The sequence below is a fragment of the Eriocheir sinensis genome, unplaced genomic scaffold, assembly GCF_024679095.1.
Source record: "Eriocheir sinensis breed Jianghai 21 unplaced genomic scaffold, ASM2467909v1 Scaffold996, whole genome shotgun sequence".
NCBI lineage: Eukaryota > Metazoa > Arthropoda > Malacostraca > Decapoda > Varunidae > Eriocheir > Eriocheir sinensis.
In genome coordinates, this window is record NW_026112381.1 from 93,742 (window position 1) to 115,926 (window position 22,185).

The following is a 22,185-nucleotide window of genomic DNA, read 5'->3' on the forward strand; positions in this document are numbered from 1 at the left end:
CGTTCATCTCAGCAAGTGACTGGATGCTGGAACTCTGTCTCTCTCTCCTCCGTCCACCCTCTGAGCTGCTGTAAGAGTCACCTCCTCCTCCTGCTAGTGTGTTGTGCATCACCGTGCCCCGGCAGCCTGGTGTGTGTGGTGGAGGAGGAGGAGAGGAGAGGCCTACAATAGGTCAGTGGGTGGACAGAGAAGAAGAAGAAGAGGAGGAAGGGAAGGAAGGGTTCAAATACAGCCATTGTAATATTGCTTAACTTTATTGATCTTTCCTTTTATGCAACAGCTGAGACCAGAGAGAGAGAGAGAGAGAGATTCATCACATTCTCTCTCTCTCTCTGTCCTTCCTTGGCTCATCTGGTCTCACTGCGTCTTCTCTTCTCCCCAACAGGACTGGTCTCATCTCCCACACCATCTTGGAGGGCTGAGTCTGGTACCCTGGGCTCACTGGAGGGCTGAGTCTGGTCCCCTGGGCTCACTGGAGGGCTGAGTCTGGTCCCCTGGGCTCACTGGAGGGCTGAGTCTGGTCCCCTGGGCTCACTGGAGGGCTGAGTCTGGTCCCCTGGGCTCACTGGAGGGCTGAGTCTGGTCCCCTGGGCTCACTGGAGGGCTGAGTCTGGTCTCCTCTCATCTTCTTCCCTGCAGGAACCATCAGATTTAGCACAGAGAATATCTCTCTCTCTCTCTCTCTCTCTCTCTCTCTCTCTCTCTCTCTCTCTCTCTCTCTCTCTCTCTCTCTCTCTCTCTCTCTCTCTCTCTCTCTCTCTCTCTCTCTCTCTCTCTCTCTCTCAGCTCACAGGCCCACAGGGTGTCCCCCCACAGTGAGTTAACAAACCCCACAGACACACGCCCCCCCCAGACACATAAAGGACCCCCCCCTGCTCTCTCTCTCTCTCTCTCTCTCTCTCTCTCTCTCTCTCTCTCTCTCTCTCTCTCTCTCTCTCTCTCTCTCTCTCTCTCAGACACATGCCCCCCCAGACACATAAAGGACCCTCCCCCCCCCTTGCACTCTCTCTCTCAGCAAGAAGTGTCAGAGTTTGGTCAATAAATATTCCTGCAACATCAGGCGTTTCTTTCCGTCCCTTCTTCAGCACTAATCGTACGCTGGAACAAGACACAGACCTTGATAAGAGTGGAGATGACAGGGAAAGGAACAGGAGGAGGAAGAGGAAAGGTTAAACTGTATTTCGGTGCAGGAGGAAATTTATATGGATGGTGTTATGAGAGAAATGAAGGGCAAGGTTGGGGAAGTTGGAGTAAAAGTGTACGCTGAGGGAAGGAAGTGGGTGCTGAATTCAGTCTTATTTGCTGATGACACAGTGCTCATTGCAGAAAAGGAAAGTTACTAACAAAATTTGGTCAGTGTTTTTGATAGTGTCTGTAAAAGGAGAAAGCTGAAAGAAAATGTCAACAAAAGTAAAGTGAAGGTTTGTGAGCGAAGCAGAAGTGAGGTTGTAGATTTTGTATGCCTATAAAGAGAGGGAATTGAATGTGAAAAGGAATGCAAAATAATTATGAATGGTGAAGAAATGGAGCAGGTCAGTGAGTTTAAGTACCTTGGATCAGTTATGTGCAAGCATGGTGGTACGGAGGGAGACAAGAGAAAGGGCATTGCAAGGAAGAAGGGTGGTGGGGTCTCTGGGACGAATCATGAATGGCAGAAGTGTGAGCATGGAGGTAAAGAGGGATTTGAGGAATACAATAACAGTACCAACCCTCACATATGCAAGTGAAACATGGGCCTGGAATGAAAGTCAGAGGTCTGGAGTGCAGGCAGTGGAAATGAGTTATTTGAGGAGTGCTTGTGGTGTGAGTAGAATGGATGGAATGAGTAATGAAAATGTGTACGAGCGTTTTGGAATGTGTCACGGGGGTGAAGGGAAGAAGTGAAGCGACAGACTTTAAGGTGGTTTGGCCACATGGAGCGAATGGAGTAGAGTAAGATGACCAGAAAATAAGAACATAAGAACGCAGGAGTCTGCAAGAGGCCGGTAGGCCTGTACGAGGCAGCTCCTTTGACCCTAAGCTCCCGTGTATCTAACCCCACCTAATATCGCTGTCCATGAATTTATCTAGTCTATTTTTGAATGTGACAATTGTATTGGCACTCACCACATGACTGCTAAGCCTATTCCACTCATCCACCACCCTGTTAGTAAACCAATTTTTGCCTGTGTCCCTGTTGAATCTGAATTTATCCAGTTTAAACCCGTTACTTCGTGTCCTACCCGGTTCTCTTACCAACAAAACCTTATGAATGTCTCCCTTATTAAAGCCCTTCATCCATTTATAAACCTCGATCATGTCTCCACGCACCCTTCGCCTTTCTAGAGAATGCAAGTTTAACTGTTTGAGTCTTTCCTCGTATGGCAAGTTTCTCAACCCCTGAATCATCTTAGTCATCCTCCTCTGCACCGATTCTAACATTTTGATATCCATTCTATAGTAGGGTGACCAGAACTGAACCGCATAGTCAAGATGAGGTCTAACTAATGCTAAATATAGTTTGAGGAAGACTTCGGCGCTTCTGTTGCTTACGCTCCTTGAAATAAATCCCAGTACCCTATTAGCTCGATTTCTAGCTTGAATGCATTGTGCCCTTGGACGGAGATCAGAGCTCACTAAGACCCCTAAATCCCTCTCGCACCCAGACCTACTTATGAGAGTGTCATTTAAGCATGTATGAAGTGTGAAGCGTGTATGTGAGTGAGATAGAGGGAGGGAATGCTAGAGGACGACCTCCAGTGAAATGGAGGGATAGGGTGCAAGAGTACGTTAGGGAGAGGGGGGAAAGATCCTTGAGAAACTTTGAGCAGGCAAGGAGGGAGTGTCTGGATAGAGAAAGCTGGAAGCTCTTCTGCCGTGGCCATCCCCTGGACGGAGCTCCTAGGAGCAGGCGTCCATGAAATGATGAGGAGGAGGAGGTGGAGGAAAGGGAGGAAGAATGGAGGTAACTTGAGGGAGGAGGAACACAAGCCAGTCACAGGCACACAGGAACAACACACAGACCTTGATGGACACAACACAGGAAGAGAGGAGGAGGAGGAGGAGGAGGAACACCTAAACTCATGCCTCAGACACACACCCAACATGTCCCCAACACGCTCCCAACATGCCCCCAACCTGTCCCCAACATGCCCCCAACCTGTCCCCAACACCCACATAACCAAAACAACATGAAACTCTTCCCCAAAAAACTCGCTTCCCAGAAAACTTTCCCTCAAGTTGGGACTAACTTTTTTTCCTTTGAAGACCAACCAGGACTGGAACAAGTCATGAGACCCTGCCAAGTGGGGGCTGAGGAAGGCACAGGCAGACGGGTGGCTGCCTGCCGTGGGCCGCTGGTCTCCTCCACGGCTGCGGGGTGATGCGCGGGGCACAAGGGTCGTCTCCTGGCCACACACACTGCCGCCCCCGCCCCGCTGGCCCCGGCGTCCTCCCCACAGGCATACGGGGCCCTTCTCAGCAGGAGGCTGGACTGTGTTGACCTGGAATATGTTATGCACGTAAATTCAAGCCACTATACACACGGGCGGGCTCTGTGCCTTGCCGAGTTGTCTGCCAACATATCTGACCCACGTGGATTTGCAATAAGACCATTAGTCCTCACTGAGCAGCCCCGGAGCCCTGAGGTAAGTGGACAGAGGGAAGCACGGTGACGCATCAGGAGGAAAGGACAGGATGGAGTGGAGAGTATTCTGGGTACAAGGACGACAGTGATGAAAACACTGTGAGTAGTGACGGCAGTGGTGAGAGTGACTTATTTAGGGAGTAATAATGTTATTTCCCTATCTGTGCTGCACTCTAGCCCGGCCAGTGCTCCATGACAACAGTGCAGGGTAAGAAGGCTACGCGTAAGGCAGGTGTGCCCCAGACTGACACAGCCGGCTCTGAGGAGGACTGAAAGTGAGTGAGTCAAGTAGATGTTGTCTAAATTATTTCATATTACTGTATTGACATCCAGTGGTGGGGAGGTGTGAAGCATGGCGCCAGCCTGTGCTGTGTGTCCTGCCCCAAGCCCCCGGAGCAGTGCTGTGTGCCGGCAGCTCACACACACCCTGGCTACATCTCACACACTAGCCTGGCTATTACACAACGTATTATTGCAAGTTGGATTTCACCGCTGTGTTCAGTGAGTTGAGACGCTTCACACAATGTGAATAAACAACAAAAAAATAGCTGTTTTTACCTGCATCCAGGGAGCCTTCAGTGAAAACAATGCCTGTCGTTTAAGGGTTAAGCAGTGAAGTTCTGGGCTGAAGAAACAAACTTTAGTTCAGGAGAACACTTGTTTCAACTGTACCAAATGGAAGGTGGCAAGTACAGTCGCGATATGAAGTGATGTCGCCGCTCTCAAAATGTTTCGTACGGGAGCATTTGAAGGTAACGGAAGTGATGTGTATTTACTGTTTATGTTATAATGTTCCCTTTTAATGATAATCTATAATACGTTGTGATGTAAAACACGGTAAAATAACGTAGTAGTACCTGAATTACAATTATACATTCATTTTTTTTTTAAATTCGACTGCGAATGTCATGTGTTGTCTTCAGTGCTGAAGCTTGAAATGATTTAGCTCACGTCGTGTGCTTATCTTTGCAAAACAGTTGTTATACGTCGTTCAGATTTAGACGATATATATATATATATATATATATATATATATATATATATATATATATATATATATATATATATATATATATATATATATATATATATATATTATATATTCTTCTGGGTCATTCCAAGAACTGTCTTCTGCAGTTATTAATACACACGCACAGTATGACACGAAGGGAATGGACAGTTACTGTCATTATTTTGCGTTTAATTGATTAAGAAACGATCAAATAATAAAGTTTCACATTAAACACCTTTTATGATGGCTTCTTATCATAAGCATGGGCACTGGAATATATAGTAACATTGCTCAGTAATGATGATGAATGAAGAATGCCTTCACAGGTAGGGTTGCCTATCTGATCTACCAACATTCCGGACGCCTCTACGAACACTCGACCACAGCCTAATGTTTGGCAACGCTGCGATTACCCGCCCGCACCACCACCTCCATTTCAAAGCCATATATTCTTATTTCCCCGCCTTCCTCGATTATTCTATGGCACTTATAAGCTGTGGACATGCTCCACTGATCACCTCCAAGCATTAGAAGTCTACATGAAGCTTTTGTCATCGTTATATTGACCAAGAAAGGCAATGATGTTTGCGATCGGCGGCAAAGAGTGAGGAGCTTGGAGTTACAAAACACGACTATTCTGAGGCTATTTATTCTTATTTTTCCATCTCCGACTATCCCTCGGTAGTTATAGGCTGTGGGCATCTTCCCTTGATCACTGTCATGCATTAGAAGTCCACGGAAAGCTTTTGTTATCGTTATGTTGACCACGAAAGGCAAAGAGTGATGCAGGGCTGAATAATAGGTGCGGGCGATGACGTCATCATCAAACGAGAGTATAAATTAAATAAATCACGCCATCCAAGTTTAGGATATCGACTAATGATGCATGTCCTATATATTGTGCATATGTTAGATTTAGTGTTGTCAACAATGATCATGAAAAGATAATTTTACTTTCTGTTTGAGTAACATGTCAATATTTGGACTTCATTTGACTCTTTCCTTGCTGAACGAAAACACTTTGTGTCAAAATATTTCGACAACTCTTCTTAAGACATCGCTGAATATTTATTTTCTATTTTTTTTCTAGCTTGTAAAATATATTTAGTTAAGTTATGATGAAGATGCAGGAAAATAATGGTACTCTTGAAAATATATAACGATACTTGCGTGATCGAAAATAAACGTACACGGCGACATCACTTCATATCGCGACTGTACCTCAGTTAGCTCAGGTGTACAGAGCTCAGAGGCGCCTACCTTGCAGCAGCAAACTTTCCCTGGAGTGTGGAGACTGACCACAGTGGTCAATGCCAGTGGTGGTCTCAGCAGTGTCTCGGCTCTGACGCTGCTGCGTGGAGGAGGAGGCTGGGCCCAGGGGACTGAAGTCAGCACCTGCAATGACAGTGTCTGTGTGAATACAACCCTCACCAGTGTCTGTCTACATTCGTGAAACCATTAAGTATTTTAAAACATTTGATCAGTTTTCCTCGGAGGCGACGTTTCTCAAGAGAGAACATGTTAAGGGTGGAAAGCCTTTCTTCGTAGGACTTCTAGTGCGAGGAAGGGATCATTTTCGTTGCCCGACACTGAACACCTTCTAATTTAGCAGTGTCCTTTGCATGGTGGGAAGTATTACATCTTTATTCTTGAATAAAAAGTTTCTTTTAATGAAGCCCAACATTCTGTTCGCTTTATTTGCTGCATTGATGTGAGAATTAGAGGTTCAATGCGATTTTGACCCCCAGGTCCTTTATGCATTGAACGCTTTTGAGTTTAACGCCGCGCATTTCGTAATCGAACTTCTTATTTCCCGTTCCAACTTGAAGGACCTGGCACTTGTCTACATTAAAGGGCATCTCCCATCTATCAGACCAAGCTGAAATTTTGTGCAAATCCTCTTGGAGGCTTTGCCTGTCTTCGTCAGTGTGAACCGAGTTACCAATCTTTGTGTTGTCTGCAAATTTACTAATGCGGTTATTGAGTCCAACATCCACGTCGTTGATGTAAATAATGAAGAGCACTGGGCCAAGAACCGAGTCCTGAGGGACGCCACTAGTGACCGGCGCCCACTCTGAGTTAAATCCGTCAATCACAACTCTTTGTTGTCTGTTGTTCAACCAACTCACGATCCATTGGTTTACTTGACCATCAATACCTATTTGCTTTAATCTGTAAAGTAATTTATGATGTGGGACTTTATCAAACGCTTTCTGGAAATCAAGATAGACTACGTCCAGTGATTTGGTTACGTCATAAACTGAGAAGAGGTCGTTATAAAAGGTTAATAGGTTTGATAGGCAGCATCTTTTGTTACGGAAGCCATGTTGTGAGTCCCCAATTAATGAGTGGCTTTCAAGGTAACTCACAATTTTGTCTATGTTCTCAAGTAGCTTACCTACAACTGAAGTTAGACTAATGGGCCTGTAATTACCTGGGAGAGAGAGAGAGAGAGAGAGAGTGGGGCTCCCTATCTTCCCTAAAATCTGCTAAAGCGTCGACAGTTTCAGGAGTCTCGGGGTCAAAAGCAGTGCCTCGTTGCTGAAAGTTGTTGATCTGCTTCCTTTTAATTACTGCGGAAGAACGGCGATTATTTATAACGGAATTAAAATACCATTAACTTTATTCTGATACTGGAGGCCTGCCAAGGAAATCTCAGGTCTCCAGCAGGCCTAACCTGCGGGTACTTTTGGCACTCCGTGGCGAGCTCACTCTTATACGAGGCATCGCCCCACACAGGTGAGGACACAGCCGCTCCCAGTGTTCAATATACCTTGGCCATAACATTGTATTTGAGGACTCTTATAGGAGGCTTTGCCCCACACAGGTGAGGACACAGCCGCTCCCAGTGTTCAATATACCTTGGCCATAACATTGTATTTGAGGACTCTTATACGAGGCATTGCCCCACACAGGTGAGGACACAGCCGCTCCCAGTGTTCAATATACCTTGGCCATAACATTGTATTTAAGGACTCTTATACGAGGCTTTGCCCCACACAGGTGAGGACACAGCCGCTCCCAGTGTTCAATATACCTTGGCCATAACATTGTATTTGAGGACTCTTATAGGAGGCTTTGCCCCACACAGAGGTGTTGAAGCAAGCCTGAGTGACGGCAGGCTGGCGGGCTGCCGTCGGGACCCAAGCCAGCTTGTTGTGCGCAGCAGAGTGTGCGGGAGGAGGAAAGAGGGGAAAGGTGTGTGTGTCATTCTCAGGGGTGACCACGGTGGAGCGCAGACACTCACTAGTTGTGGTCGAGGCTTAATTAAGTTGATGAGTGGTGTTAAGACCGAGTGAGCAGGTTACCTGTCACCCCGTGTCAGTGGGAACACTTGCCATGTTTTCTTGGTGCGTTGGTGCTACTCATTCTTGTGTTTACAGGTTAGTTCAGACTGATAGTTTGTCCAGTGTGTTTGCGGTGATTCACAAGTAATTAGACTAAGCTCCAAGTGTTACGAGTGACACAGTTTAGTCTCACAAGGCTGGACCCTGTCCCTTGACCCTTAGTTCACCATCAGAATCCCTTAACAAATATATTTACCTCAAGTAATGTTCTTAAAGTCTCGCTGCCCATATTATTTGGCAGATGATGATCCTGTGTGCGATAACGGTGCCTTACAAGACTTGCTAAATAAACTACTAACTTTACTCTCTGGTTTAAATGGTCAAGTTAACCTTCATCAATCCCTCTAATTGTAAGGGTGTGCCTGACAACACCAGTGCACCAAGTTAACTTTCATCAATCCCTCTAATTGTAAGGGTGTGCCTGACAACACCAGTGGGTCAAGTTAACCTTCATCAACACATCCTCCTGAGTGTTCATCCTTCCTTCTAAGAATATAATTGTTCCATCAGTGGTTTCATCCTTCCTTCTAAGAATATAATTGTTCCATCAGTGGTTTCATCCTTCCTTCCAAGAATATAATTGTTCCATCAGTGGTTTCATCCTTCCTTCTAAGAATATAATTGTTCCATCAGTGGTTTCATCCTTCCTTCTAAGAATATAATTGTTCCATCAGTGGTTTCATCCTTCCTTCTAAGAATATAATTGTTCCATCAGTGGTTTCATCCTTCCTTCCAAGAATATAATTGTTCCATCAGTGGTTTCATCCTTCCTTCTAAGAATATAATTGTTCCATCAGTGGTTTCATCCTTCCTTCTAAGAATATAATTGTTCCATCAGTGGTTTCCCCAACTTCTACAAGTCTTCCTATGTATGCCCTCCTCTCATAGGTTAGTACATAGTGTTTCTCTTCCTCAGGGCAAGTCTACCCACACTTCCTAGGAACAAAGCTCACGTCGGTGTCTTGCTCAAACTCTGCATCACAGTTTTCATGTGTTGCCAGTGACAGGATCCACCACCAGGGTGCAAAATGCTTGCCACCATTTGCTAAAATGTGTCTCAATTCACCCCACAACTTTTTTGTTGGAGTGAACTGAGACAAAACTAATCAGTCCGTAACACCAAAAACATTAAAGACATTTTATTTCTGTTCAATTCGTATCAAACCTCAACTACTTAACAACCAACATGCAAAAATTGTTGCATCTAAAACCTCAAATAACTTCAGGAGAGTATATTTACCAAAACTTTGGGTTTTGCAACACAAAATTTCACGGGGGTAAGAAATCCTACCCTTAGGGAGAATGGATTTTACATGCTTTTAACCCTTTCATTGCTAAACGCTCGCAGTGAGCAGTAGGCGCATTTGCTGGTGGTGCTAAACACGCTGCGAGCTCAAGCCGCACTCAAATCTCCCGCATATGGGAGTGTTCCAACACTACTTCTCACAACACAGAATTGCCAATTGAGTGTGTTCTCCACTAAATTTGGTGGAAAATCATGTCAGCCCACCGCGGAAAATCTACGGACGAGTAACTGGTGGTTGATCTTGTCCACTAGAGCGGCATTTTTGCATGGCTTCACCGATCACCTGACTGATTCTTTGACCAAATAGTTGTAAATATTGCAGTTGGCAACACAACCTTGCCAGAACCTCAACTTCCCCAAGGAGAGATGTCCGCAGTTGCCTCAATACGGCTGGTCATCCCGCACACACCGACGTGAGTGTCAGCATTCAACACTCCCTGAACGTGCATGTACGTTCGCAGGAGAGACATACATAACTGACTCTTATAGATCTGGGCCTCCTCTTTCCAATGGTGTGTTTGGTTTGTGAGATACAGAGGTTAAAAGAGACCCCCCATTGGGCTGCCCGACTGCGCCTGAGGGGATACTCGCGACCCCCACCACGCGCAATGAAAGGGTTAACAACTTCCTTCTGAAAAGATGTAAATACAAAGTTTATAGTTATAGCCGAGGCGTACCTAATTAACACAACAGGAACACCATGTTCAACCAAACAACTTCACAATATTGACTGTCTCAAGCAATTTACCCAAAAAAGTGGTCTCGATACACCCCACTCAACTATATATATATATATATATATATATATATATATATATATATATATATATATATATATATATATATATATATATATATATATATATATATATATATATATATATATATATATATATATATATATATATATATATATATATATATATATATATATATATATATATATATATATATATATATATATATATATATATATATATATATATATATATACATATATACCTAGGTTTGAGTGTTTTGATTTACGAGCAAAAAAAGATCCCAAAAATGCCTTGGACAAGGAGCGGGGGTGACTTGGCAAACCAGCATCCTGTTTGTCCATTTTTTTCTTTTTTGTTTAATTTGAGGCCATCAGGGCCAGTACCCCCCAGCCCCCGCCTGTCACGTGTGAACCTCAACCTACTACTGCTACTACTACTACTGCTACTACTACTACTACTACTACTACTACTACTACTACTACTACTACTACTACCACTACTGCTATTACTACTACTGCTACACTCGGCCCTCGATGTAACAGATTAAAAGGGGGTAAGGGTGGTCCGTTGCTTGAAAATACGGTTTTGACGTTTGTAGAGCTGGTGTCACACCGGACAAATCTACTCAGCCTCCTTCTAGCTCGGAACAATTGTTTTTTTGTGATCCAGGCGGCCAGGCACATGTGTGCGAGCAGCCCTGGCCACACGCCGGGCTTGAGCAGCTGACGGGCGGCTGCTGCTGCTGCTGGTAATGATGGGTGTTGGCAGCATCACCCCTGCATTGGCGCCGCCCGGGTGGTGCTTTCGTTGGGGCCCGTGTGTGTGTGTGTGTGTGTGTGTGTGTGTGTGTGTGTGTGTGTGTGTGTGTGTGTGTGTGTGTGTGTGTGTGTGTGGGCCCAGGCTCCTCAATTTGTTTATTCTTGTTTTCCACATGTTGCGCGAGACTTCTTTCTTTTCTTCCATCTCTTCTTCTTCAAAAAGAAGAAAGGAAAGGGTCCCGTGCAACATGTGGAGGATGGGAATTGGCAAACTGAGAAGCCCAAACCCATAATAAACACAGCCACACACGCGATGGGGACGCGTTCGGGTGCCGCCGATGTGGGGGCAAAAATACCTTCCAAGCGCCAGATGTCGACAGTTTTCAGTTTTCCCCATAAAGGCGGACACACACTATACGATGCGTCCTGTCCGACGGCCAAAGAGTGGGCGGAGCTACAGCCATGAGGCAGTGTGTGTGGGTGTGATTTGTGCGGTGCGGCCTCACGACACGGCCCGATGGCCTTCTGTTTAGGGTTTTGACGTTTCTAAAGCCAGCGTCACACCGGACAAATCGATGTCCGTTGACGTTAAATCGGGGTCTGTTAAATCGAGGGTCGAGTGTACTACTACTACTACTACTACTACTACAACACCTTATACAACAGGCACAGGGTCTTACAGTGCCTCCTCAGGTGCCACAACACTGGGCGGGGAGTGTTCCAGCCTGGGCACCACCAAGACCGGCAGCTCGGGAGGGTGACACGTGACTCCCACGGCCCGCAGACCTGAAAAAGTTTGAACATTTTGTGAGCTAGCTCTAAAAATGTTAAAGATAGCTCAACAGGATTTTGTGGGAGTGTGCGTGAACAGCTTACGCATGTACGTACACACAAAATTCTAGTTACGCACATGGAAAACAAACGGAGAAAAACACAAACTAACACACATGAAGTTGAGGGAGAGACGGAAATAAATACAAGGGATGCATAAAAAGTTTGGACCTTTAGTAAGCTAGCTCTGGAAATGTTAAAGATAACACAACGGGATATGGTGTGTGTGTGTGTGTGTGTGTGTGTGTGTGTGTGTGTGTGTGTGTGTGCCCCACATACACACTGAATTTCAAGTACGTACATACAACACAAATGGAGAGAAACGCACACACACACACACATGAATTTGAGGGACAGTGTGAAAGAAATGGGCTATGTGCACGGAGAAGTGTGGACATTGTGTGAGCTGGCTCTAAGAATATCAAAGATTGGTCAACGGGATTTTGTTGGCACATGCATGGGACAGTGTTCAGGAGGGGTCCACAGCCTCCTCTGGCCAAGTCAGTGCTTACAGCATGGATTCTTCTTAGTCCCTGAATGCAGGGCAGTGACAAGTGACTTCCGGAAAATAGAAAGGGGTCGAGGGGGAGAAGCCCCCTCGGTATTATTCCAGAACGTCAGCCGTCTGACAGCAAAGAACACTCTTTGTGTCCATACAGCACACTGCCGTACTGGAAGGGGGGGCGAGGAGGGCGAAGCCCCCGTCAGGAAGGTTACGTAAAGTTAGATTTGGTTTAAACTTATTTGGCACGCAGTGCGGGGCGGCGGAAATACACCGCGCAGGACAGGACATGGCAGCGGCAGTCCACTGCGCGGGTCGGTGTTGCGAGAAATACGTCCTGGCAGAAATAAGTGGCTCTGCTGTCCACACACATGCCCACTGGGGGAACACACAGCAGGAAAAACATTGATTTGCCTGGTTTTGTTGTAGTTTGTCCACTTGTGATCTTTGAGAGTGCTGAAATATACAAACAGTAAGCAAGATGAACCTCTCTGCGAGCTATTTTGTGGCTGCATCAGCGGCCGGCAGTGGGTGCACAACAGGCATTGAAAAGCCAATCATTTAGTGATTTCTGGAAAAAAGTACTACTCCTTAAATAAACAGCATCATATTTAGTCCAGCAATAAGTGTCAGCATCTTGAAATTAGTAGACTACCCTGTCGTGAATAGTCCCCCAGGCATGGATAGTTTCTGCACACACACACAACACTCCAAACGTGTGCATGAAACACTGCACCAGTGGTACAATGGTCAACAAACACTGCACCAGTGGTACAATGGGCAACAAACACTGCACCAGTGGTACAATGGGCAACAAACACTGCACCAGTGGTACAATGGGCAACAAACACTGCACCAGTGGTACAATGGGCAACAAACACTGCACCAGTGGTACAATGGGCAACAAACACTGCACCAGTGGTACAATGGGCAACAAACACTGCACCAGTGGTACAATGGGCAACAAACACTGCACCAGTGGTACAATGGGCAACAAACACTGCACCAGTGGTACAATGGGCAACAAACACTGCACCAGTGGTACAATGGGCAACAAACACTGCACCAGTGGTACAATGGGCAACAAACACTGCACCAGTGGTACAATGGGCAACAAACACTGCACCAGTGGTACAATGGGCAACAAACACTGCACCAGTGGTACAAAACCTGTCCAGGAATGGACACCAGTGTGAACATTGTGTGAGCTAGCTCCAGGAATAGTAAGGATAGCTCAACAGCACCGTGCAGCCACGCGTGGAGTGAGTCGTGGCCGTGATGGGGTGTCTTGCTCCGTGTGGAGGGTGCTGTGTCTACATGGCTGGCAAAGCCAAGGGCGCGATGCACTTGTGTCACGTTGGTAAGGATTTCACAGGTGGATCGCATGCTGTCTGTGCCCTAAATGGTGGCATGTGAAGTGTGCTCATCTGTCTGGAATTAAGCAGGAGAATATACCTAAAATTAATTGGATTTGCAACCCATGCCTCCACCAAGCATCTCTGGCTACCAAAATTGTGGAGAAATTGGATGAATTCAAGCAAGAGTTATCGAAAGAAATATCTGTGGTAAAAGATGAAGCTGAGTCAAGGGCTGAGAGGATGCAGGAGGGCCTGGGGTCAGTTGCTGACGCCCTTGCCGAGGCGCTGAGTTGGGCTGAGGTGGCAAAGACAGAGAGGAAAGTCAAGAAGAATATTCTGGTCGTGAAAACTTCTACACAGGAAAAGAAGGCAACAGACATGAAGGATGGAGTCTCCCAGGCATTGAATGGCATTCAAATAACTGATTCAAGATTCACTAATGGAGGTAACATTGTCATGAACTTTGATAATGAGAACACAAGGGCTGAGGCTGCTCAAAAACTGCTGGAGTCTGTTGAGCAAATTAGTACCAAGAGTGTTGGAAAGATGAACCCAAAGATGCAATGTGCATAAAGAGGAGACCAAGGAAGAGATAAAGGAGACCATCTTAGACCGCAATGAGTTCTTACACGCAATTGAGGGTGTTGAGGATAAGACTGAGATGGTTTTTAGAAAGCCTGCGGCGGGCGGCACGAGGCACTACATTCTGAGGTGTGACCCAACTGTGAGGGAGCTGAGTCACAAGAATCACGACAAGGTGAAATTAGAATGGGGAATATACACAGTGAGAGACAGATACCATGCAATTATATGCTATCATTGTCAGAGATACGGCCATCTTGAGGCCAACTGTACTGCTGAGAGAAATGGGGAAGCCCCAAAATAATGTTTCAAATGCCTTGGCAATCATCAATCACAGGAGTGCGCCGTGGCTGAGAAGAAATGCATAACTGTGTGAGGTACAAGATGCCTGTAAGTAATGGTAAATGTTCAGAGAGTTGCCCATCTCAAAATCTGATACACTGGCTATTTATTTCGGGCCAAAACATTGTGCTTTTTCATTTGGAGATAGTTTTTTTCTTCGGAAACTACTACAAACTGACTTGGTGCAATTTCATCATCTGCCGCCACAGCCGCAAAATGGCTCGCAGAGGGTTTAGGGTGGGGGAACATATTTAAACTATCACAACCGACCTTTACGACCTAACAGCTAACGGCCCCCTCGACCTCCTGCACCCCCCCTCACATGTATATGCGACTTATTTCTGCGAGGAGGTATTTCTCGCAACACTGGCTGCACCGCTGCCGTGCTCATCACAAGAGCAGTCAAATATGGCGCACGTAAACAGTGTTAGCCGTAATTGTTTCGTGACACTAGAAAAACACAACAGTAGCAGTAGAGCACCGTAGAATTAATATAACCTTACCAGGCGAGTGTGGCCCAGATTATTGAGTCATACGCTATTCCTCCCACGCCCGGGCCCACAACACCGCGGCCGCAAAAAAACACTAACTTTTAAAATCGGTAGCAGTGTTTCTGTCAATTTGCGATGCATATGTATGGGGTTCAAAATGCATGGAATAATGAGATCTAACCCATGGCTAGGGTGACAAGTACCGCAGTGAGATGGGCAACTCTCTCAACACATCCCTAACTAAGCAGGGCCGCGGCGATGTAGTCACTCACACGAGCCCTGGTGTGGAGGCATGTGGGTAAAGATTTGTTTTAGGTCCGTGCCAGCATCTCATTACCTACCTTATGAAACATCAGTATCACTTCATATATCTTTTCTACAAACCTTCAACAGTCATGGAAATGCTTTGAAAATCCAATTCAAGGACTTTTTTTTTACTCTTGAAAATATGGGATAATGTTTACGAAAGCGCGTTGCCTCTTCTGGTGCTGGCCGCGGCGACGCTGCGAAAAATACCTCCTCGCTGAAATATGTCACATATCCACGTGGGGGGGGGGTCCAGGGGTGGCTATGCCACCCCTGGTTAGAAAGGGGGGTCGAGGAGGGCGCAACCACCCTCTCTGCGAGCTATTTTACGGCTGTGGCGGCTGCAGCGTCGCCGCGGTCGTCGCCAGAGGAGGCGACGCGCTTTCGTAAACATTATCCCTTTTATTATCAGGAGTAAAAAACGAATCCTTACTGGCATGTGGGCCTCACAGGCTGCCCCGTCCTCCCGAGGAAGGCACAGGTGAGGCGGGTGACAGCTTCCTGCCGTGAGGGTGCACGCCTGCCGCCGCCAGCACCGTGGGCAGGTCAGGGTGGGCAGCACGGCCAGGGCACAGAGGTGTCGTGGGAGCAGGTGGCGTGGGGGGCAGGGCAGCAGGTGCTCGATGGGGGAGTGAGGGGCAGGGCCAGGCAGGACGTTCCCTCACCCATGGCTGTGTGTGGGCAGGAGTTGGTGCGGTGCTGCCCATGGTGCGGAGGGGGTGGTTCTTCTTCTTCTTCTTCTGACCTGTAACGCTTTGCATCAGGTCCTCCTCCTCTCGTTCCTCCCTTCCTCTTATTCACACACCTTCCTCTTCAGTGTTAGGTAATTTTCTAACCTGGAATAAAGTCACAATTATCTTCACTTATTCAGACATTTGTGCCTTTTCTCCCAGCACTGCGCGAGGAACCTTAACATGGCCAAAAATAGGATGCACTATTTGGACAGGGGAGGATGCTGGAGCACTACAGGAGGATCTCAACAAACTGTCAGCTTGGTCAGATAAATGGCATATGAATTTTAACATCACCAAGTGTAGCGTACTTAGTGTAGGAACACGCAACCCATTACACGGGTATAGTTTAGACTCCACAGCGATAGGCAGATCAGAGTGTGAAAGGGATTTGGGAGTGTTAGTGAACTCTGACCTAAAACTAAGGAAGCAATGTATTAGTGCGAGGAATAGGGCTAACAGGGTATTAGGCTTTATTAACAGGACGGTAACCAACAGGAGTGCAGAGGTCATCCTCAGACTCTATTTAGCGAAGGTTAGGCCACACTTAGATTATGCTGTCCAGTTTTGGTGCCCACACTACAGAATGGACATCAACTTGCTAGAATCAGTTCAGAGGAGGATGACCAAGATGATTCAGGGGCTGAGGAACCTCCCATATCAAAATAGGCTGAAACATCTAAACTTACATTCACTAGAGAGACGAAGAGTGCGGGGAGATCTGATAGAAGTATTCAAATGGGTCAAGGGTTACAACAAAGGCGATATAAGTAAAGTACTGAGAATTAGCCAGCAGGAGAGATATAGGCAAGCATTGGTTTAGTAATAGGGTGGTGGGGGAATGGAATAGACTCAGCAATCACATAGTTAGTGCAGGGACGATAGCTTGTTTTAAGAGTAGACTGGATAGCTACATGGAGGAGGACGACAGGTGGCAGTGAGGTGTGGGTGCAGTAAGGAGACAGGGTACTGAAGCGTACACCTGTACCGAAAGTAAACGAGGATCAAGCCTCTACCTGTAACCCCTGAAACTACACCTCCTCACCCACCGTGAGTACTGGGGGGGATTCTGGAGCTGCCCTGTGTAGGCCACTCAGCCTTTTGCAGTTTCCCTATGTTCTTATGTTCTTATAAGCAATTAATTAAGTTACTACTTATTTGAAATTATTACTTAAAAAACGCCTAAAATAGGTGTTTCTTGTAGTTATTTTTTTTTTAAATAATAGTAATTATTATAAGTTTCAATGATCGGATGATCGGAATGGTGATTGCAACAGCAATGATCGGAATCGGATCAGTTGCCCAAACTGATTGGATGATTGGGGATCGGAACAGCAAAAAAGTGATCGGTGCCCACCACTGACATATATATATATATATATATATATATATATATATATATATATATATATATATATATATATATATATATATATATATATATATATAAAGAAAGAACATGTGAATCAGTTATACAGGAAAAGTATTAGGTCTAATTGTCCAGCACTGATCCTGTAGTGGTCCTGTAGCAAGTCAGGCACCAGTGAATCATTGACATCTCTAACAAGAAGAATATTCAAATGCATAAAAAAAAAAATTGTTAGTCCTACTTATGATTTTTAAGTGAAAAACTCATCTTGGGTAATGTATATTAACCCCTTCACAGCGGATTTCCTACAGTAAGACATCACCAAGCTACAGGAGTGGAGCAAAAGTGTCTGCTACAATTCAATGAAGAAAAATGTAAAGTCCTGCACCTTGGGAGGAGATATCCAGCACACCAATACCACATGGCAAACACTCCACTATCCACCACAGAGGCAGAGAAAGACCTGGGAGTGTATGTTACCAGGCTACCAGTGAAGGGATATCCAGCACACCAATACCACATGGCAAACACTCCACTATCCACCACAGAGGCAGAGAAAGACCTGGGAGTGTATGTTACCAGGCTACCAGTGAAGGGATATCCAGCACACCAATACCACATGGCAAACACTCCACTATCCACCACAGAGGCAGAGAAAGACCTGGGAGTGTATGTTACCAGGCTACCAGTGAAGGGATATCCAGCACACCAATACCACATGGGAAACACCCCACTATCCACCACAGAGGCAGAGAAAGACATGGGAGTGTATGTTACCAGGCTACCAGTGAAGGGATATCCAGCACACCAATACCACATGGGAAACACTCCACTATCCACCACAGAGGCAGAGAAAGACCTGGGAGTGTATGTTACCAGGCTACCAGTGAAGGGATATCCAGCACACCAATACCACATGGGAAACACTCCACTATCCACCACAGAGGCAGAGAAAGACCTGGGAGTGTATGTTACCAGGCTACCAGTGAAGGGATATCCAGCACACCAATACCACATGGCAAACACTCCACTATCCACCACAGAGGCAGAGAAAGACCTGGGAGTATATGTTACCAGGCTACCAGTGAAGGGATATCCAGCACACCAATACCACATGGCAAACACTCCACTATCCACCACAGAGGCAGAGAAAGACCTGGGACTATGTATTACATGGTTACCACTGAAACCCAAATCAGTGCCAATCGCAGCGGACGGGTTAAACTATGGTTTCATTTAACTTTGCCAAGTTTAATACAAGAAAATGTCTTCATAAGACTGAAACAAATAACAAGTGGAAACAAACAAGGATTATTGCAATAAAAATCATTTAAATAAACAAAATCAATTTGAATAACAAATCCGATTTAATTCATATAAATCGAATTTTTAAATTTTTTTTTAGAAAAATCATGATTTATTCCATCCCTGCTCTCTTAACCTGGTAGCAGCGGGGATCATGTTTCTTAATGGTCCCCCAAGCGAGAAAAATAAAAAAAAATCACCGCTCACACAAACCATTTCATAATATATATCAAAGCATTTGTGATCAGATTATGTATCATCTATTTTGGGGGTTTAAATCATGGCACAAATTTGGCCCGCCACTGCAACACGGTAAAGCCACAAATTTGGCCCATCGCTGCTACACGGTAAAGCCACAAATTTGGCCCATCGCTGCTACACGGTAAAGCCACAAATTTGGCCCGTCGCTGCTACACGGTAAAGCCACAAATTTGGCCCATCGCTGCTACACGGTAAAGCCACAAATTTGGCCCGCCACTGCTACATGGTAAAGCCACAAATTTGGCCCATCGCTGCTACACGGTAAAATACAAATTGGCTGCTTTGCTACATGGTAAAGCCAAAAATTTGGCCCATCGCTGCTACACGGTAAAGCCACAAATTTGGCCCGCCACTGCTACATGGTAAAGCCACAAATTTGGCCCATCGCTGCTACACGGTAAAGCCACAAATTTGGCCCATCGCTGCTACACGGTAAAGCCACAAATTTGGCCCATCGCTGCTACACGGTAAAGCCACAAATTTGGCCCATCGCTGCTACATGGTAAAGCCACAAATTTGGCCCATCGCTGCTACACGGTCAAGCCACAAATTTGGCCCATCGCTGCTACACGGTCAAGCCACAAATTTGGCCCATCGTTGCTACATGGTAAAGCCACAAATTTGGCCCATCGCTGCTACACGGTAAAGCCACAAATTTGGCCCGCCACTGCTACATGGTAAAGCCACAAATTTGGCCCATCGCTGCTACATGGTAAAGCCACAAATTTGGCCCATCGCTGCTACACGGTAAAGTCACAAATTTGGCCCATCACTGCTACACGGTAAAGCCACAAATTTGGCCCATCGCTGCTACATGGTAAAGCCACAAATTTGGCCCATCGCTGCTACATGGTAAAGCCACAAATTTGGCCCATCGCTGCTACACGGTAAAGCCACAAATTTGGCCCATCGCTGCTACACGGTAAAGCCACAAATTTGGCCCATCGCTGCTACATGGTAAAGCCACAAATTTGGCCCATCGCTGCTACATGGTAAAGCCACAAATTTGGCCCGTCGCTGCTACACGGTAAAGCCACAAATTTGGCCCATCGCTGCTACAGGGTAAAGCCACAAATTTGGCCCATCGCTGCTACACGGTAAAGCCACAAATTTGGCCCGTCGCTGCTACACGGTAAAGCCACAAATTTGGCCCATCGCTGCTACACGGTAAAGCCACAAATTTGGCCCATCGCTGCTACATGGTAAAGCCACAAATTTGGCCCATCGCTGCTACACGGTAAAGCCACAAATTTGGCCCATCGCTGCTACATGGTAAAGCCACAAATTTGGCCCATCGCAGCAACACGGTAAAGCCACAAATTTGGCCCATCGCTGCTACAGGGTGAAAGATCACAAGTGGACAAACTATAACAAAACCAACCAAATTAATGTTTTTCCTGCCGGGTATTTCCCCGGCATGCATGCGTGGTGGACAGCAGACCGACTTATTTCTGCGAGGAGGTATTTCTCGCAACACCGGCCTGCATAGTAGACCACCCCCGCTGCCGCTCTGTCCCGCCATGCACTGCGTATTTCTGCCGGCCAACACCGCATGCCGAATAAATTTAAACTAATCAAACCTAACCTAACGTAACCTACTTAATGGGGGGCTTGGTCCCCCTTGACCCCCTTAACAGGGGACTAGGCCCCCCAAGACCCGCCTTCTATTTTCCGGAAGTCACTTGTTACTACACTGCATTCAGGGACCAAAAAAGAATCCATGTTGTAAGTATTACCTTTGCCAGAGGTGGCTACCCTCTCGTGAATATTACCCCCTCCTCCTCTTGGCGTGCCCAAACCACCTCAACCTCCTCACTCGGCACTGGACTCAGCTCCTATTTGGCCTGCCTGGTGGGCGGCAACCTGGCACCTCCACCCTAACACCCAGAGGCTCACCTTCCCCCGTCTCTTCACGTGCCCAAACCACCTCAAGATCCATACTCCAGCCCTGCCCTCAGGGTAAAAATGTAGCAGGAGTAGGCGTATTATTTTCAGGACACAGAATATGCCCAAACCAGCAAAAAAACTACTTTTAGGAGGGTACATACATCAGGAACTCTACAGTTCCCCGTAGCACACTCCGCCTATGTGAGTGTGAGGTTTCTCTCTCTCTCTCAAGTGGCACAAATTACTTTTAAACTAAACCAACCCCGACTTGTAACCTAACGGCTAACTGGGGGCTTTGCCCTCTCTCAACCCCCCAACCTACCCTGACCAAACCTAACAGCTAACTGTGGGGTGGGGTTCGACCCCCCCCCCCCACCCTTACCTGACAACACACACATCCAGGCAATACTCAACCGTGTCGTCCTCACTTCCTCGGCCCCTAACTCAGTGTGTGCCGAGCCGTGAGGGGGTTGATTGCGCTTCAGTTATGTATGTTGTTATTCCAGTTTGAACACATTTTCTAGACCATTTCCGATGCTCAATAGATCAATCTGAATACACGGAGGCATGAACACTATAGAATATATGCCCTTGTGCTTCACAGACCACGCCCACTCCTCCTACACATTGCCCAGGTCAGGTTAGGCAAAACCCTGACTGCTTCTCCTTATTTCCAGTATTTCCAGCCTGGCAGGAAGGTTCCCTGTAGCCTGGACGCCTCCCACCACAAGTGCTCCATTAAAGCCAATATCTGAGCGCCAGGAAGCAAAACTGGTCCCCCTTGTGAGGCGTGAGTGTTTCTCCTCATCTGTACTTCTTCTTCTTCTTCGTGGGTGTGCTCTTTGCACCGTGATGCCGCCTGCAGCAGCTTCCCAGGCCACTAATAATGCGTCCCTTCAACAACGCCAACAGCGCCAAAAACAAAAACTGTTCATCGAGACGAGTGGTGACTGTCTCTCCTTATTTCCACTATTCACAGCACCCCGGCAGCCTCAATGTCTCACCTGGGGTCGTGGAGGGACTCTTGGAAAACAGCCCAGCGTGGAAAAGACGAAAAATGTCCCTGACAGACGTGGAGGAGCAGCGCGTCAGTGTCCGCCGCCGAGGAGTTGAGTTACCGGTGGTCGGGGTGGGCAGGTACCGTTAATTTGAGTATCGGTACTCAAATTAACGGTACCTGACCATCCCTAGTCTGTGGTCGGGATGGGCAGGTACCGTTAATTTGAGTACCGGTACTCAGATTAACGGTACCTGCCCATCCCTAGTCGGTGGTCGGGGTGGGCAGGTACCATTAATTTGAGTACCGGTACTCAGATTAACGGTACCCGTGGCGGGCTGCCTGGCAGGACCGCCGCTTTCCTTTCAAGAAAACTCTCTCATCTCAACAAAAGGCAAGTAATTCTGATTCTGT

At 46.5% G+C, this 22,185-nt stretch overlaps 2 long non-coding RNA genes across 6 annotated transcripts; one reads left to right on the forward strand and one right to left on the reverse strand.

The window, feature by feature from the left end:
* Window positions 1–521: 521 nt before the first annotated feature.
* LOC126995136 (uncharacterized) lies at window positions 522–21,907 on the reverse strand. Of its 5 annotated transcripts, none has more exons than XR_007749988.1 (6): window positions 21,779–21,906; window positions 15,655–16,057; window positions 11,490–11,595; window positions 5,898–6,032; window positions 3,231–3,482; window positions 522–633 (listed from the first exon to the last, which is right to left on the reverse strand). It is a non-coding gene; the product is annotated as an uncharacterized LOC126995136 (long non-coding RNA). The 5 variants fall into 5 exon arrangements; XR_007749990.1 differs by lacking the exon at window positions 21,779–21,906 and adding an exon at window positions 21,589–21,768; XR_007749989.1 differs by lacking the exon at window positions 21,779–21,906 and adding an exon at window positions 21,189–21,768.
* On the forward strand, window positions 7,104–8,287 carry LOC126995138 (uncharacterized). The gene is made up of 2 exons (XR_007749993.1): window positions 7,104–7,552; window positions 7,641–8,287. It is a non-coding gene; the product is annotated as an uncharacterized LOC126995138 (long non-coding RNA).
* Window positions 21,908–22,185: the final 278 nt, after the last annotated feature.